The following is an 18431-nucleotide window of genomic DNA, read 5'->3' as shown; positions in this document are numbered from 1 at the left end:
GTATTGGTCGTCTCACGGCTCAGTTCACAGTAGCTGAAAGGGACCGTGTGTGATATTCTGATTTCTCCCCATCGTTTTAAAAGGGAGGCTCTGGCCATTGCTCCTCGGGTAAAATGCAGAGGGACTGCTTTTTAAGATGGGACTGTCAGTGTTGGGGACACTCCTTAATTACCAAAATGGAATCCCCTTCAGTTCCTCAATCTGTGTTGTTTAGGCACAGAAAATGTGAGGAATAGTTACTGGAACTAAGTTTGAGTGAAAAAACGCACCGGTACCACCGAATTTTCCATCGAAACAGTTGATTTGTGTTGTCTCTTGGAATTATATAGGGCGTACAATTGCTTCCTAACCAGTGTCATTTGAGAGATCTACCTCTGTACATTCAAATGATTAATTCTTCGGCTTTGCTCATATACGTACTAAACCCTTTAATTCCTTAAGACCTTCCTTTCCTGAATCTCATACCCCATTAAGCCTGATTCAGTTTACCTCCTGAATTTCTTCTGAATCTGTCAACTCTTCCTCAACATCCTAATACTGAATTTGCCTGTCTGTTGCAATTAGGTCCTAAGTAGTGTCCATATTTCTTGTTTCCTTCCAATACATTCTTCACACAAGAAACCTTAAAAGCCAGTTGGAACATTGCTCATAAACATCGCTCAAAAACATTGTTTTGAGAATAGAAAACAAACTGTTGGCCTTTAACACTCTGCGTGGTCTAGAATCCTCTCTGCTTCTCTGGCCCCATATTGTGCCACTTTTGCCCTCACTTTCTATGCTTCACATACACTGAATTAACCTTAGTTCTAACCCATCTTACAGAAGTCAGTTCAGATATTATTTTTCACTGTGATTCCTAGCATTAAGGAATTTTATTATCAGGTTTTGTATGAGGACTAAAAGTAAATTGTGAAGTGGAAGAATTGAGTTTAAACTATTTCAGTCAACACGCCTGTACTAATGATACCTTAGTAGTCAACACCAGGCTAGGTTTTATCAGGGATACAGAAGTTCTGGCCATCTCTGGTTTTAGATATCCCTTATTTGTTGAGATCTTTGCATTGTTTTGTTGCCTTTTATCTGTTTTCGAGATGGGAAATCAGGAACAAGGGAAGTATAGGTTATTACTAGGTGGGGTTGAATAAGGGGAGCAGCAAGATGTAAAGCAGAAAGAAATCATATCCCTACTATAGACGGATATGATTTCCATTTTCAAGGCGCATTCATCCTATGCAGGGAGACAGATTAACATAAAATTTACCTAACAAAAAACATATTAACAGGTGGAAAAACTATCTCCCAGTTGGACAGCAGATGCCTAGGACTCATTTCATTGCTTTCAAAGTTCCTTCAAAAAAGGTAAGCAAGAGGGAAGACATATGGGAACATATGTATATGTATAGCTGATTCACTTTGTTATAAAGCAGAAACTAACACACCATTGTAAAGCAATTATACCCCAATAAAGATGTTTAAAAAAAAAAAAAAAAGGTAAGCAAAAGTTAATACCAAATTCTTCCACAAATCTGAATTCACCATATAGAGCCCTGGCTCTCAACCCTGTCATACTCCATTTTCCCTTTTTATCGCAAATATATTTTAATACCTCTTTTACTATACAGCAATGGAATTCATAGATAAATAGAACCTACTTTTGAACTTAATTTAAAAAACAGCAACACCAATGGAATGCCCTAACTATAAATAAAGAATAAAGTAATTTATAAGAAAGTAATATGTATCTCAGTATGTAAATGTTTGGGGATGACTATACTAGAAATAAAGGAATAGTCAGTTACTTGTACCATGAATGCAATAAACTATGGACTTTGGTTGATCATGATGTGTCAGTGTTGGTTCATGAATTCTCACAAAGGAAGCACACTGGTATGGCATGTTGATAATGGGGAAGGCTGTATGGTTTGAAGGAGAGAGGATATAAGTGGGAACTGTGTACATTTTGCTCAGTTTTGCGGTGAATCTCAAACTGCTCTAAAATTAGTCTACTAATTTAAAAAGAAAAGTGTGTTGCTGGCACTTGAATAACCAAACAGATCAATGGAACAGAGTACATGTATAAGCCTAATACATAAAAGAATATTTAGCAGTGAAAGCCATCCTTCCTATATGTAGATATTCAAGAAATATTTATTTTTCTGTTTATTTTCAGGCACCCTGGATGGAGCTGGCAATACAGTGGTAGGCAAAATTGATGTGGTCCCTTCATTCTGGGAGTTTACAGTCAGGTTAGGAGACCAACATGAAATAAACAAACATAGAAATAAATATATAGAAGTGAGCTTATTTTCTTCTATCTAATCTCTCTGGAAGAAAGGATTGTAATATCGTTTGTAAACTCCAGAGGAAGAAACTTTACTTTGAATCTCATATGTTAGCATCACAGGGTTTGAATAAATTGATAATATAGTAAAGGATTAACATATGTTCTTTCTTATTTTATTCTTTCTGACAGAGTTTTGAAAAGAATCTTGCTCCAGAAGAACGTTTCTCCCCCTTGGATCTCTTTTAACAGACTCCAATAATGCAATGAAGAACTTTGGCTGATTATTGACTTAAGATATACTCGCCGCTATTATAAGCCAGAGGTAAACGGAACCTGTAATTGAAAATGACCTTCTTTCTGATACTGTAATAATTCATGGTAGTTCAGCAGTTATCATCTTATGCTAAGGTGAATCTTGGCCTTCTTTCATGGATTCAAAAAGGGAAGCTAGTGGTTTCCTGAAATACACATTTGTAATTGCTGTTTCAAAATGAGATTAAAGATATGAATTGAACTATAGTATTTGGCAGTAGGCTCTAGATATGCTTAAGAAATTCTATAAGCTTCCATGTTCTATATTTTGAAAATGAAGTAAACTTTTAGTAAGAATAGTAATAGCCTAAAATGAAAGAAAGGTACGTCCATTATGTGTTTAGCACTTATTTTAAGTAGTTTCCTGAGTATGATTAAGCATCACTGTAAAAGACAACTGTTCTCTAAGTTTTATGCTTTCTTTTCCTAATATCTTCTGATATAATACAGAAACCCATGTATTCTCTTGGCCCATGTAGGACATACCAGTGCAAAGAATTATCCTTCTTCTGACCTGTTCCATGGCCTTGGGTGACAGTAACACCTAATGTTTGTTAACATTTGTATAGCAGTTTGCCATTTACGAAGTTCTTTCATATCCATTCGAGTTAGTTAATCTTCACAACAATCCTTTGCTGTTGAAGTGGAAGTAGTACTGATATCTCCTACTGAGTGCTTACTCTGCACTAAGCTCAGAGGATAGACAACTACAATTACTAATTTTACAGACAGTGAAAGTGACTCTCAGACAAGGAAAAATTGAAATTTCAACTCAGTTATTCCTCTTTTTTTATTGTGGTAAAATATAGATAAATCATATTTATTTTAACCATTTATAAATATGCAGTTCAGTGGCATTAAATACAGTCACAGTGTTGTATAACTATCACCACTGTCTATAACCAAAACTTTTTCATCATCCTCAACAAAAACTCTGTAACCGTCAAACAGTAAGAACCCCATTATCCCTCCCATCGGCCCTTAGTAGCCTCTATTCTATTTTCTGTCTCTATGAATGTGCCTATTCTAGATACCTCGTGGAAGTGGAATCTACAATATTTATCCTTCTATGTCTGACTTATTTCACTAAACCTAGTGTTTTCAAAGTTCATCCATGTTTTAGCATGTAACAAAATGCCATTTGTTTTTTGGCTTAATAAATCCCACTGTGTGTATATACCATATTTTGTTATTCATCGGTTGATTGACACTTGGGTTGTTTCCACCTTGTAGCTATTGTGAATCATGCTGCTGTGATCATTGGTGTATGAATATTTGCTCAAATCCGTGCTTTCACTCCTTTTAGATGTGCAGTGTAGGTAGTAGCGGAGTTGTTGGATTATACGGTAGCTCTACGTTTAACGTTTGAGAAATTGCCAAACTGTTTTCTACAGTGTCATCTTGTTTTTAAACAATTATCACAAATTTTAAACATATACAAAAGTATACAAAATACTGTAAGTGTTCCTTGATGAACTCATCCAGCTTTAATATTTACCAAGTGATGGCTGTCATCTTTTATCTATACCCCCACCTGTTTCACCCCATTCCATATTATTTTGAAGGAGCACCAAAACAACATGTAATTACACCTATACATTTTAATTAATTAATTAATTTATTTATTTATTTCGTGGCTGTGTTTGGTCTTCGTTTCTGTGTGAGGGCTTTCTCTAGTTGTGGCAAGCGGGGCCAGTCTTCATCGCGGTGCATGGGCCTCTCACTATCGTGGCCTCTCGTTGTGGATCACAGGCTCCAGACACACAGGCTCAGTAGTTGTGGCTCACGGGCCTAGTTGCTCCGTGGCATATGGGTTCATCCCAGACGAGGGATCGAACCTGTGTCCCCTGCATTTGCAGGCAGATTCTCAACCACTGTGCCACCAGGGAAGCCCGAGCTATATATTTTTGGTATGTATATTTAAAATATAGGGCTTTTATTCCTTAATATCATTTTTTAATAATAAATACCCAGTGAGTGCTCACATTTGCAGTTGTCTCCTAAATGTCATAAAAAATTGTTTTTAAGAATTTTGAATTAGATCCACATAAGGTCCACACTTTGCCGTTGATTGTTAGGTCTCTGAAGTCTTGTTTAATCTATAGGTTCTCCCTGCATGTCTCTCTCACTTTTTTCTCCTCCTTGAAGTTTATTTTGAAAGAAACCAGGTAATTTGTCCCATCTAGATTTTGATGATTACATTCCATGTGTTGTGAACATATTCTTCAGTCCTTTTATTTCTTTAAATTGGTAGTTGATCAGAATGAAACTTGCATGTTTTGTTTTGACAAAACAGTTTCGTAGGTGATGGTGTGTTCTTTCACGAAGACGTATGTAATTGTCTCTTTCTGTGATATTAGCAGTCACTGATGATTCATACCTACATCCATTAATTCAGTTGAGGCTTCAAAAAATGGTGAATTCTGTTGTTCTTTTTTTCACTTATTAGCTGCATATATTTCTATGAGGAGAAGATTCCCCTCATCAGCTATTTTGTTGCCCAGTTGTAGAGGCATGATTCTCTTCTTTTATTTCACAGTTTTCAAAATAATGAGTTGATTCACAAATATCCTCCAGTGGTGACCAATTTTGTAAATTTATTTATTCATATCACCATGGACTCCATTACAGTTATTATTCTGAGTCCCTATCTTTGGCCAGTTGGAGATTCTCAGTGACTCCTGAGTCCTTTTGATATGACATCTGTTGTTTCTAGACCTTTTCAGTGGTCAGAGCTAGGAAAAATGTATGTTTGTTTTTAATATTTTTAAAATATGTCATAGGTTCATACTGCTACTTTCCATTTAAATTCAGAACTAGAGAATTTTCACTTATCCTTTTCTGTCTTCTATTGATAGTCTACTATCTCCCACCCCACGAATACCAGTTCTCAACAATGCCTGAAATTGGCTCTGTTTCCTAATTCGAATCCAAGTTCTTCTGACTCTATTCTACTATTCTACTTAAATCACAGCTGCTTTATGGCCCTTGAAATGTAAGATAGAACATAAATGTAGGTAGAACTGTTTATATCATTTTGAGTTAAATGTGCATTCATTCACATAGATTTCCTTTTCCTTTTGCATGCCTAGTAACTGTCCATTCTGCAGTTTTAATGAAACTCAAGTGATAATTACTGGTTAAAGGAGCTTTGGAAAAAATGGCTCTTATCAGAATGACTGACATACTAAGTTTAATATACTCTCCTGGTTTATATTCTGCCTTCTCTAATTAATTTTTTATTCTTTCCCTACAAAGGAAATAATACATATTTTCATGGTTTTGCCTTTTAGGACTTACCATAAACTATTCCTTATTTAAAATTTGTACAATTGGGCATCAGGTGCCAGATGACGACACTAGTTTTAAATTCCAATGTGCTGTTAACGGGTTTCTGAAAGAAAATAAAGATAATGGTGAGTTGTTTTTTGTTTGTTTTTTTTTTTCTTTACCTGGACTTTGGTATGCATTTTGAGTGGGGTTGGCAATTTTTAACATTTTTAATAGTTCTGACATTAGGCCTGTTGTGTTTGGTAACATTAAGGTGGAAATGTCAGATGGTGCTAATTAAGTGCGATGTTTTTCCTGTTTATGGTGACAAACAATTTAGTTTAGACTCGAAAGTGATTTTTGTGAGAAATATGAACTGAACTAGCTTACTTATCTCTTTTTTTAAAAATTTGAATGGAAAATACATTTTAAAAAATGTTCTTTTGTCCTATTTATTGGTTGAGAGGTGGAAGAAAAGGTTAAGACTCTCAGGTTCTTAGTGTATATAAAAGAGAAAACAAAAAGCAAAGGTTCAAGGTGAGGCAGATCCCTAGAAGGAAAACAAAAGAAAGTGGACTGGAAGAGTGGCTTCCTCATCATATGTGTTTAAGATATGTTTGCTGCTTTTACACTTTGGGTGCAAGTGAGGAAAAACACGACCACGTCTTATTCTTATCTTCAGACAGGAAGAACTTAAAAGGCTGGTGTTTTCTTGTTTCCACTTTAAGATCTACATTGTTGATAGTAGGTCTTAATAGCGTGTGAATTTTAAGGATACACTTGCCTTTTTCTAGCATCTAACTATCAGAAGGAGCATGGTGTTTGCCATGTTTTAAGACTGAGGAATCTTTTGTCTTTGTAACACCACTGACCCCCATGAGAAAGTGTTCATTTTGTCCTCTTTCTAAATTTAGCCTGAGGAGTGTGCACTTTATTAAATAAATCTAAAAGACAGTAAATATTCCGTGTACATATAAAATAATGTGCATATATACATAAAACAGGGAGTAGGGGAGAAGCAATAGAGATGGAGGTGGGAAGATAGGAGATAGGAGGTGAGAAAGAGAGAGGGAGAGACTGGAATTTCAAGATAAACTTTCATTCTATAACCTGGTTGCTTAATGCACATACTAGCTCTTAAATATCTTAAGCCCTATTCACAGATCTTCTCTGTACATTAGCTTTAAAACGTGAGAGGCTTTGCCTTGTCTGTGATCACCAGGGTGTCTAGAAAGGAGGCAAATTATCTGATTTGTGTAAACTGTAGTCACAGAAATGTTACCTCTTAAGATGTTAAGGTGCAGCTGCCAGCCTACTCACTTCCTCCAGGTTCCTTTGTGTATGTCCTGTCTGTTCCACGTGGGCTAGAAGATCCTTACAAGTGCATGAGAACACGTTTTTAAACCTTGATTGTTCACATGTTATACCAAGTGTAGTCCATTGCATATGCTGACTCCTCTGTGGGTCTTCTGCATGCGGTGGGCTAATTTCACCATGCTCTCTTCCATTGCAGTCTCAGGACCTTAGTTATGATCCATTCGTGACTTTCTCTGCTATAATCCCCTCCCACAGTTGCCAGAATCACTGATAATGAGGAGGAGACTATACTATCCACTCCCTAGAATTGGTAGAGACTAAGAAAATAGTTTCAGTAAACACCAAGTGCCTTATAGGTTTGTTGTTTTGGGCACAGGGATACAGAGGTGAGTAGAAGTCTTTGTTCAGTAGCAACTTACAGTTGTCTAGGAAGATAAACATGTAGTGACTATAAGTGGGTAATTATGATAAAAGAATCAAGTGCATCAGGAATATAGAGGAGAAATTGAAGAAGGCCTTACTGAGGAGACAGCATTTGAGCTGGGCTTCAGGGAAGAGGATTTTGCTGGAATGAGGAAAGGACAGCCCAGGTATTTGGAACAGGTACAAAAGGCACAGGGTTTGAACTTGTGCTCTGTAGGGGCAGACTCTGGTGTGACTGTAGGGTAGTGTGAAAGGGCAAAGAATTCATTTTCAGAAAATATTTGTATAACACCTTCTAAGTTGAAGGCACTGTTCTAGGAAGTAGGAAGAGAACAAAATTCTTGCCCTTACATACTTTACATTCTAGTGGGAGAGAGAGATGAATAAATAAGTCAATATATGGAGTGTCAAGTGGTGGTAAATGCTTTGGAGAATAACAAAAGAAGATGAAGAGGTGAGGGAATGTGGTAGGTGATCAGGGAAATCCCCTCTATTAAGATGTCGATTGAGCAGAGCCTTCAAATGAGATACAAGCCATTGGATATCTGGGAGATTGGAGATGGGGTGGGAGGGTGTGTTCTGAAGCAGGAGGAATAGTAGGTGCAAAGTCCCTGAGGCATGACTGTACTTAGCATGTTTGAGGAATAGTAAAGAGGCCAGTGTGCCTGAGCAGGGGAAAGTGAGCGAGGGAAGGGCAGCAGAGAATGGGATCAGGGAGGCTGGCAGGGGAAAGGAGGGAGGTGGATGATATAGGTCCTTGTAAGTCATAGTTTGAACTTATAATTCAGTTGGAGAGACAGACTGATATTTGTTTATAGAGTTCTCAATGCTATGCTAAAAACTTGGGCTTTATTCTGTGCTAAGTGAAGATGTTTAAGCAACAGAGCAATCCAGCCAAGTTTATGTTTTAGAAAGATAACATCTTCCATGTGGAGGATCAGTTGAAATAGAAGAGATTGTTAGAATTGTAGGGTGGTAGTAATCCAGGCAGGAGATGATGCATACCAGACACCACCTAGTCACAGAAATAAATTTTGCAGAGATTAGCTACATGTTGTTGCATTTTATTTACTTTCTCATATAATTTTTTTAAAGTGCTGGACCACGAAATACTTTGGCATAGTTGGAAAAATCTGAGACTCGATTCTAGTCTTTTTTCTGTTTTCCTGCTGTGCAGCTTGGGCTTACATCTCAAGCCTTACTTTTTCATTGTGAAATAAAAATGGTACTAGTTAACCTGAGAACTCCACAAGCACATAGACCCATGGTATGTGAGGAGCAGTGAATGAGAGAAGATATGGAAGTGCTTTGGGACCCCAAGAGCTCTTCAGAACCCGTTTGTTCTTTTTAATGTTGAGCATTAAAAGTGAAGGTATTTCATTTCTTTCACTCAAAACGAAATTCTATGCTTCTGATAGTGTGTTTTTGTTTTTTTCCACTCCCTTTTTCTATAGTCAGATCAGTTCCTGATGGGCATTCTCCAGTCCATGCTATTGCATCTGATTGGAGGCTATGCAAAATTTCCCAGAGACAATGAATTTTGACTTTATAGTAGTTAATTCTTTATAGTGCGTTCCTGCAAAAACACTCTTTTCTTCAGAGTTTTTCCTTTTCAGGAAGTGGTCATGTTTTGGTAACTAATAAATGCTACTCTTCAGAAAATTGTATAACTTGTTTTTTGTGTATCTACTTCGCTTACTTAATTCCATATTCCCTGTTTTATAGACAGACTTATTGGTGTCCACTGTACCCATGTTTTAGACAGGACTGTCTACCTCATCTATAGGTGAGTTGCCAACCCCCAGAGGCAGACCATGTTTAAATTGTTCTGTTTACAACAGTAATGTAAGCTAATGTAAGCTGAATGCAAAAAATGCAGTCAGAAAAATGTATGAAGTGGAAGGCAATTTTGCCCCCTACTCAGAGGTTACTACCAGTAATAATTTAGCACATATTTTTTGAGACGTAAAAAATGCAGATATAAGCATATACAATGATCCCTTGGTATCTGCAGGGGATTGGTTTTAGGACTCCCCATGGATACCAAAATCCTGGGATGCTCAAGTCCCGTATGTCAAATGGTGTAGTATAGTTGGCCTTGCATATGTGCAGGATATGGAACAGTTGGATATACAGCACTGACTGTACACGTGATTCAGCTGTATAGTGTTTAGATATTCTGGCTTATAATTTAATGTATGGTGGCCATCTTCCTATGAAAATATTTGGAGACCTCAATCTTATTTATTTATTTATTGTTATTATTTTCCTCCAAATTTTCTTTAGGTAGTTGGATATATATTAATGAACAAAAACTTATGCAAGATATATGTAACAATTTACTGGAACCTGATATTCTGATTCTTTCAGTTTTTCTCAAACTCACCATGCAACTCATAAGAAAATTCCCAGAGGCACGACTGTGCTTGGTATGTTTGAGGAATGGTAAGGAGGCCAGTGTGGCTGGACAGGGGCAAGTGAGTGAGGGCAGGGCAGTAGAGAATGAGATCAGGGAGGCTGGCAGTGGAAAGCAGGGAGGTGGATGATGTAGGTCCTTGTAAGTTATAGTTTGAACTTATAATTCAGTTGGAGAGACAGAATGATATTTGTTTATAAAGAATTCTCAATGCTATGCTAAAAACTTGGGCTTTATTCTGTGCTAAGTGAAGATGCTTAAGCAACAGAGCAATCCAGCCAAGTTTATATTTTAGAAAGATAACATCTTCCATGTGGAGGATCAGTTGAAATAGAAGAGACTGTTAGAATTGTAGGGCGGTAGTAATCCAGGCAGGAGATGACGAATGCCAGACACCACATAGTCACAGACATACATTTTGCAGAGATCAGCTACATGTTGTGTTTTATTTACTTTCTCATATAATTTTTTTAAAGTGCTGGACCATGAAATACTGTGGCATAGTTGGAAAAATCTGAGGCTCGATTCTAGTCTTTTTTCTGTTTGCCTGCTGTGCATCTTGGGCTTATGTCTCAAGCCTTATTGTTTCATTGTGAAATAAGCACAGTGCTAATTACCCGAGAACTGCACAGGCACATAGACCCATGGTGTGTGAGGAGCAGTGAATGAGAGAAGGAATGGAAGTTCTTTGGGACCCCAAGATCCTTTTAGAAACTTTTTGTTCTTTTTAATATTGAGCATTAAAAGTGAAGGCATTCCATTTCTTTCACTCAAAACAAATTCTATTCTTCTGATAGCCTGTTTTTTTTTTCCACTCCCTTTTTCTATAGTCAGATCAGTTCCTGATGGGCATTCTCCAGTCCATGCTATTGCATCTGATTGGAGGCTATGCAAAATTTCCCAGAGACAATGAATTTTGACTTTATAGTAATTAATACTTTGTAGTACATTCCTGCAAAAACACTCTTGTCTTCAGAGTTTTTCGTTTTCAGAATAGTGATAGTGTTGTGGTAACTAATAAAGGCTACTCTTCAGAAAATTGTTAACTTGTTTTTAGTGTGTCTACTTCACTTACTTAATTCAATATTCCCTCTTTTATAGACAGACTTATTGGTGTCCACTGTACCCATGGTTTAAACAGGACTGGCTACCACATCTGCAGGTGAGTTGCCAACCCCAAGAGGCAGACCATGTTTAAATTGTTCTGTTTACAGTAGTAATGTAAGCTGAATGCAAAAAATGCAGTCAGAGAAATGTATGAAGTGGAAGGCAATTTTGCCCCCTACTCAGTGGTGACCACCTGTAATAATTTAGCACATATTTTTTGAGACGTAAAAAAATGCAGATATAAGCATATACAGTGGTCCCTGGAAATCTGCAGGGGATTGGTTTCAGAACTCCCCATGGATACTAAAATCCTCAGATGCTCAAGTCCCGTCCATAAAATGATGTAGTATTGTTGGCCTTCCATATCTTCAGGATATGGAACCATTGGATATACAGCACTGACTGTACATGTGATTTCATGGTATAGTATTTAGATATTCTGGTTTATAATTTAATATATGGTGGACATCTTCCTATGAAAATATTTGCAGACCTCAATCTTATTTATTTATTTATTTTTCCACCAAATTTGCTTTATGTATTTGGATATAAATTAATGAACCAAAACTTAAACAAGATACATGTAAGGATTTAATAGAACCTGATACTCTAATTCTTTCAGTTTTTCTCAAACTCATCATGGGGCTCATAAGAAAATTAACCAACATGGATACTACTACAGTTGAATGTCGAATTCTTAAGTGCTTATGACATACTAAATTTTTCTATAATGCACTTATGAAGAACCCTTCAAGAGAATTGTGTTTTATATGTAGAAAAGTGTTGATTTCTTTGAGGAGAGAAGCATTCAGCTTTAGTGGATAAATCCTTGTTAGGCTGAGGCAATCATTATCATATCCCTCTTTGCCATGAATTGTCTTATGAATGGTCATATCAATCTGTTTTGGCAAATGAGCAATTAGGAGAAGGTTGTTATTGTGCTTATGAGAATAATATTTTTCTCTGAAGAAAGATAAATATGCATTAGGAAAATGACCATTGGGACTCCTTTTCTGCTTCCTCCTTGTTTTGTTAGAATATGATACTTGGTTTTACAGCAGTCATCTTGTGACCCTGAGATGATTGTTGTATGCCAATAACGACAAATGGTAGATTAGAAAGAACCAGCAAAGACAGAAAACAGCAGCATCAATAGTAACAACAATCACAGCAAAAGAACAATGGGACCTTAACTTGTGGAATTCCTATAAAGTACAAAATAAATGCTCTATGTTTATTCTAAAAAGAAAAAGAACTGTGCAAAAAAGCTTAAAACTACTTTTTTGTGCCAGTGTTATAAAATGTAGCTTTAAATAAAACCTTGACCCAAATTCCAGCAACTTCAGAAAAGAATTTGGGTAGGGGGAAGAAGAAAGATATCTCACTTAGGAACAACAACCACTATCTTTATCCTAATCTTCGACACACAATTGAAACATATATAGCTGCTCTAACACTTTACACAAATCCTATGTACTGGAGCAATAACAAGATCTGAATACAATTATATTTTTAAACACTGGGCAAAGGCTTTACATAAAAATAGCATCCTACTTTTCCCCCTAAATTTCTAAAATATCACATACTTTTCCCCAACATCTGCAGCTGTTCAGGAATTTTTAGGAAACTTTCATTCATGATCTTAATTCCTAATCCCTGGCTCTTTGGGTTCAACAACAAAAGATCAAAACCACCAAAAATGATGGTTCTCTTGAAGTCAGGTGCGAGTCACTGGCTTAGTTAGTCTTGTAGGACAAAAGCAGTTCTGCGTCAACTGTCTCCATGCAGGAGGGGCACGTGAAGCATCTCATCAGCCAGTCATCTGTACAGCCCTGGTGATCTGCATACACAGCAGAAATCAAATTGGGTTCTCATAAACAAAGTTCATCATACAGATCACACACTCCCGGATCTTTTTATTTAATATTTGTTTTATTTTATTGATTTTTTTTTTTTGTTTCACTGGGTCTTATTTGCAGCCGGTGGGCTCCTTAGTTGTGGCATGCAAACTCTTAGTAGTGGCATACATGTGGGATCTAGTTCCATGACCAGGGAACGAACCTGGGTCCCCTGCATTGGGAGTGCAGAGTCTTTAGCCCGTGTACCACCAGGGAAGTCCCCCAGATCCCTTTTTCTGATCCGTTTCTTCCAGGATCATAAACTCCTTTAGGCTGATGCTGTATGAGGCCTATTCTTTTGAGCTATCCTATTTTGTTCCTCTCAGTTAAGTTGCTAGGTGAGTCTGGCTAGGTGTTGGGTGATAGACCAAAACTGGAACTTGATCCAGATATGGCAGCAGTGGCTCCTGATCCAGCTCCATCCCCTTGCCAAAGCTAGCCCAGTCAGACTGAGACTTGTGAGGCAGGGAGATGTCATCCGAAGTGGGGTACATAATGCACTTCCCCATCTTCCGGGGCTTGAGTGTGTGATCTGTGTGCTGTTTTGACAGTCTTCCAACCTGATTCTTCTTTTTTTTTTTAATTTATTTATTTATTTATTATTTTTATTTATTTTTGAATTTTTAAAATTTATTTTTTATACAGCAGGTCTTATTAGTTATCTATTTTATACATATTAGTGTATATATGTCAATACCAATCTTCCAATTCATCTCACCACCACCGACCCCCACCCCGCCCCACTTTCCCCGCTTGGTGTCCATACGTTTGTTCTCTACATCTGTGTCTCTATTTCTGCCTTGCAAACCCGTCCAACTGTACCATTTTTCTAGATTCCATATATATGCATTAATATACAATATTTGTTTTTCTCTTTCTGACTTACTTCACTCTGTATGACAGTCTCTAGGTCCGTCCACGTCTCTACAAATGACCCAATTTCATTCTTTTTTATCTTTGAGTAATATTGCATTGTGTATACGTACCACATCTTCTTTGTCATTTCATCTGTCGATGGGCATTTAGGTTGCTTCCGTGACTTAGCTATTGTGAATAGTGCCACATTGAACATTGGGGTGCATATGTCTTTTTGAATTATGATTTTCTCTGTGTATATGCTCAGTAGTGGGATTGCTGGGTCCTATGGTAATTCTATTTTTAGTTTTTAAGGAACCTCCATACTGTTCTCCATAGTGGCTGTATCAGTTTACATTCCCACCAGCAGTGCAAGAGGGTTCCCTTTCCTCACACCCTCTCCAGCATTTGTTGTTTGTAGATTTTCTGATGATGCCTATTCTAACCGGTGTGAGGTGATACCTCATTGTAGTTTTGATTTGTATTTTTTTAATAATTAGTGATGTTGAGCAGCTTTTCATATGCCTCTTGGCCATCTGTATGTCTTCTTTGGAGAAATGTCTATTTAGATCTTCTGCCCATGTTTTGATTGGGTTGTTTGTTTTTTTTTTTTTAATAATGAGCTGCATGACCTATTTATATATTTTGGAGATTAATCCTTTGTTTATTCATTTGCAAATATTTTATCCCATTCTGAGGGCTGTCTTTTTGTCTTGTTTATATATTCCTTTGCTGTGCAAAAGCTTTTAAGTTTCATTAGGTCCATTTGTTTATTTTTTTTAAGGCTGCTTTGTTCCTTTGCTCACTGATGAACATATAAAAGTCAGAAGTTTTTGATATTATAAAACGTCAAAGTAATGAACATTCCTGTGTGAACACGTTTGAATATATATGCTTTGTCTCAGTTAACTTCACTCAGAATGGGACTTCTGCATCAAAGTGTTGATGCCCTTATGCTTTTTGTGGTTGTTGCTACACTGTACCAATTTATGGTTGTTCACGCAGGAAATACTTATTGAGCATGTGTTATGTTTAAGCACTGTGCTGGGTGCTAGCAAAAAGGCTTGTGAAATTCTGTGTGAAGAGACTTGGCTTGCCCTTTGTGAATTCTAACAGTCCAGAGAGGGAATAGATATTCAAGAATCATACTCTGCATGTAGAATTACATCTCTGACAAGTGCCAAGCAGAGGAACATGGTGCCATGAGAGCATATTTTAGGGAGGATTTGATCTCATCATGGAGATTAGAGAAGGTTTATTTAGGGAATGTTTCAGCTGATATCTGGAGGATGAGTAGGTATTAACCAGATAGAGACGTTGGGGAGAGATTTCTGAGCATAAGGAATAGCAAAAGATCCTATAGAGGAAAGCATATGCTGTGCTGGAGGAACTGGTCAGGAAGGTGGGGCTGTTGGGGGAGCCTGTGATTATAATGGAGCTTCAAGTGTGGGTAGGAGATCGATCGTGCAGGCTTATGTTTAAGGTTTCAGACTTTAAGAGTAATAGAAAACCATTGAACTTTTTTCTTCAAGGTGAGTGTGTGGAACATACCCAATTGCATTTTCAACCTATCATTTTGCTACCAAGTGGAGAATACACTGCAGGGAGAAAGAGTGGAAATGAGGAAACAAGTTAGGAGACTTTTGTAGAAATTGGGCATAACGGTGGCTTGGACCAGGGTATGGTGGTCATTTTGGTGGAAAGATGTGGACAGATTCTAGAGGTATATAGGCAGTATCATTGTTAGCACTGGTGTTGGGTTGAGGATGAGTGTGAGGGAGAAATAACTGTCAGTGATGGTGATTCCTAAGTTTCTGGCTCCTATGGTTGGTTAGATAGGGTTTTTTAGATATGATGTTAATATTTATCTTAATGTGTCTTTTGTTATTTGCTGGTTCTTGATGAATACTCTGTCATATCAGGTCTCCTGTTTTTAGCGTACAGAGCATTTTCACCGAAACTGACTGTTGCATGTTATCAGATAACTTTTTAACATCTGTCAGTTTTGTCCTGTATTTTATTCTCTTTCTTTATTAATTAAATTGTTGTATTAATATAAATATATTAATAGATTTTCTAAAGTTGCATTATCCTTGCATCCTTGAAATAACACCTTTTTGTAGTCCTGGTGTATATCATTCTTTAATAGCTATTGATTAGATATGCTGATATTTTCTTAGGATTTTTATATCTATATTTGTTAAAGCGAAATGGACCTTTTTTGCAAAACCTTGATTTTATTTTTATTTACAAATGACTCGAATTTTGTTGTTTTGTAGATATTTGATTGATGTAGAAGGCATGTGGCCAGATGATGCAATTGGATGTAAGTATAAGGGTTGTCACTACTTTTCCCTTTTTATAAAATTTGAAGGTAGAAGTGTAGGGGAATTTCTCAAATTTTGGACAAAGAGAAAAATTTGTAATTCATTTGTTCTGTCATAAGATAACCTTTAACCAAAAGTTTTTAAAGGGATGTATCTGGAAATAGCGAGATATAACAGCCTAAATAATTAGTCAGTGGATTCAGCATTTTTTTTCTTTTTAAAATTTATTTAATTAATTTATTTATTTTTGATATTATATCCACTGCACCACAAAGGAAGTCCCTTTTTCTTTCTTCCTTCCTTCCTTTCTTTAAAGCTCCAAGTCATTTAAAATATATGACTTCTTACTAAAAATCTCCAGTTCATATAACCAAGGGGTTTATAACTTCTCCTGTAAAAGTTATATTCCTGGGACTTCCCTCGTGGTCCAGTTGTTAAGACTCTGTGCTTCCAATGCAGCAGGCGTGGGTTCAATCCCTAGTTGGGGAGCTACAATCCCACATGCTGCACAGCCAAATAATTTTTTTTTAAGTTATATTCCTGTATTATTGAATTTAGTGGTTTAGGTTTTTTTTTAATGTTTAGAAGATTTCAATTTATTTACCAGGAACAAACAAAACATAATCTAAAAATAGTTTTCCAGAAACTATTTCCATCATTCTCTTCTTCCCTTTCTCCTGCAGACTGGTGTTTTATCTTTACAAGTTCTCCATCATTCCATAAGAAAGCTGCTCTTCTTCTTTTTTCATAGGAGATGGTGAACAGTGGTAAAATATCCAGTTTACCTAAATTTCTAGAGTACACTTCAGGGAGTGAATGATGGGGTGGGATGTTGGGGCAGAGTGAGAGATACAGATTCTGGTGAGACTGAGAGTCATTCACAAAAATTATTGGGCTGTGGTGAAGGGAGAACAAAAATAAATCAGGTTCCTACTAGTGGACAGGAAGCCAAAATGAAGAAGAATGGTGTGTAGCTGGACAGTGTAATTAGGCCCATAAATGCTGTGTCTTCTGATAGTAATTATGAACAGAAAACAAGTAATAATTACTAATAACACGTAGGTGACAAATCCTTGAGAGTTGAGGCAGAGAGAAAGAAAGATGGCATTATACCTTGTCTCTGGTTCATTGAGTTTCCAAGGCTGGTTTATGACCAATCTTGGGTGAAATCATAACTAAATCATTTTTGCTAAGGTGATCAGCTTTCGTGGGGTCCTTTCTCTGCACTCTGTCCAATGATAAAGCCCACTTGTTTATGCCTCCTGGAAAACAGTTATTTCAATACAGTATAAGTGAAGCATTGATGAAACAGCTATGAAGAACATATTTCCACATGGCCTCACACCTCCGTTTCAAAGTGCTTTAAAACTTTTTTCATCCAAAACTCAATAAAAGAAAAGGATGGGGATCAAATCCCGTACAGAGGCACTGTAAGAAGAAAGAGAATAAGGAGCAGAATAGCATCTCTTCAGACAATAAAATCAAGTTGGAAAAAACAGGTCCACAAAACAGATCAAAACTGTAACCTATTATTTCAAAGTGAGCTAAAAGATGTTAGGAAAAACAATGGAAAAGATGAAAGAACATGGATCGAGGAGGGAATTGGAAGTTACTGTTTAATGGCTATAGAGTTTCTGTTTGGGATGGTGAAAAAGTTCTGGAAATGGTAGATGCTGATAAATGTCACCTATGGGTGTTTAGTTTTAGTTGATCTTCTTCCATGAAAGGGTTTGGAGAGATTCAGAAACTATACTGCTGCCTCCATCTTTCTGAGGTCCTGCTCAATCTTTAGACATAATTATTTTGAATTTGGATAGTGGTGATGGTTGCACAGCATTGTGAATGTATTTAATGTCACTGAATTGTATACTTGAAAATGGTTGAAATACTAAATTTTGTTTTATGTATATGTTACCATAATGAAAAAAAGATGAACCAACAGCATAAACTAGAATTAGGTAAGATGATAGAACTCAGGACAGATTTCAAAATAAAAGAAAAAAAATTCACAAATGCAGACTAAATTTAAAATAATACAAGAGTGGGGACTTCCCTGGTTGTCCAGTGGTTAAGAATCTGCCTTCCAATGCAGGGGATGCAGCTTCGATCCCTGGTTGAGGAACTGAGATCCCCCATGCTGCAGGCCAACTAAGCCTGCACACTGCAACTACTGAGCCCACGTGCTGTGGAGTCCACGTGCCACAACTAGAGAGCCCACAAGC

The 18431-nt window shown here is 36.9% G+C and overlaps 1 long non-coding RNA gene and 1 pseudogene across 4 annotated transcripts; one reads left to right on the top strand and one right to left on the bottom strand.

The window, feature by feature from the left end:
* The first annotated feature begins 2487 nt into the window (after positions 1–2487).
* Positions 2488–18334, top strand: LOC116764909. Of its 4 annotated transcripts, none has more exons than XR_004353078.1 (8): positions 2488–2606; positions 5890–6012; positions 9332–9392; positions 9977–10035; positions 11124–11184; positions 16162–16208; positions 16893–16976; positions 18302–18334. It is a non-coding gene; the product is annotated as an uncharacterized LOC116764909 (long non-coding RNA). The 4 variants fall into 4 exon arrangements; XR_004353081.1 differs by having other exon boundaries at positions 9977–10051; XR_004353079.1 differs by having other exon boundaries at positions 9893–10035.
* LOC116764908 lies at positions 12866–13551 on the bottom strand (annotated as a pseudogene).
* Positions 18335–18431: the final 97 nt, after the last annotated feature.

The sequence above is a fragment of the Phocoena sinus genome, chromosome 14, assembly GCF_008692025.1.
Source record: "Phocoena sinus isolate mPhoSin1 chromosome 14, mPhoSin1.pri, whole genome shotgun sequence".
Classification (NCBI taxonomy): domain Eukaryota; kingdom Metazoa; phylum Chordata; class Mammalia; order Artiodactyla; family Phocoenidae; genus Phocoena; species Phocoena sinus.
Note: the sequence above shows the minus strand (reverse complement) of the source record. Positions and strands in the feature narration are given on the sequence as shown.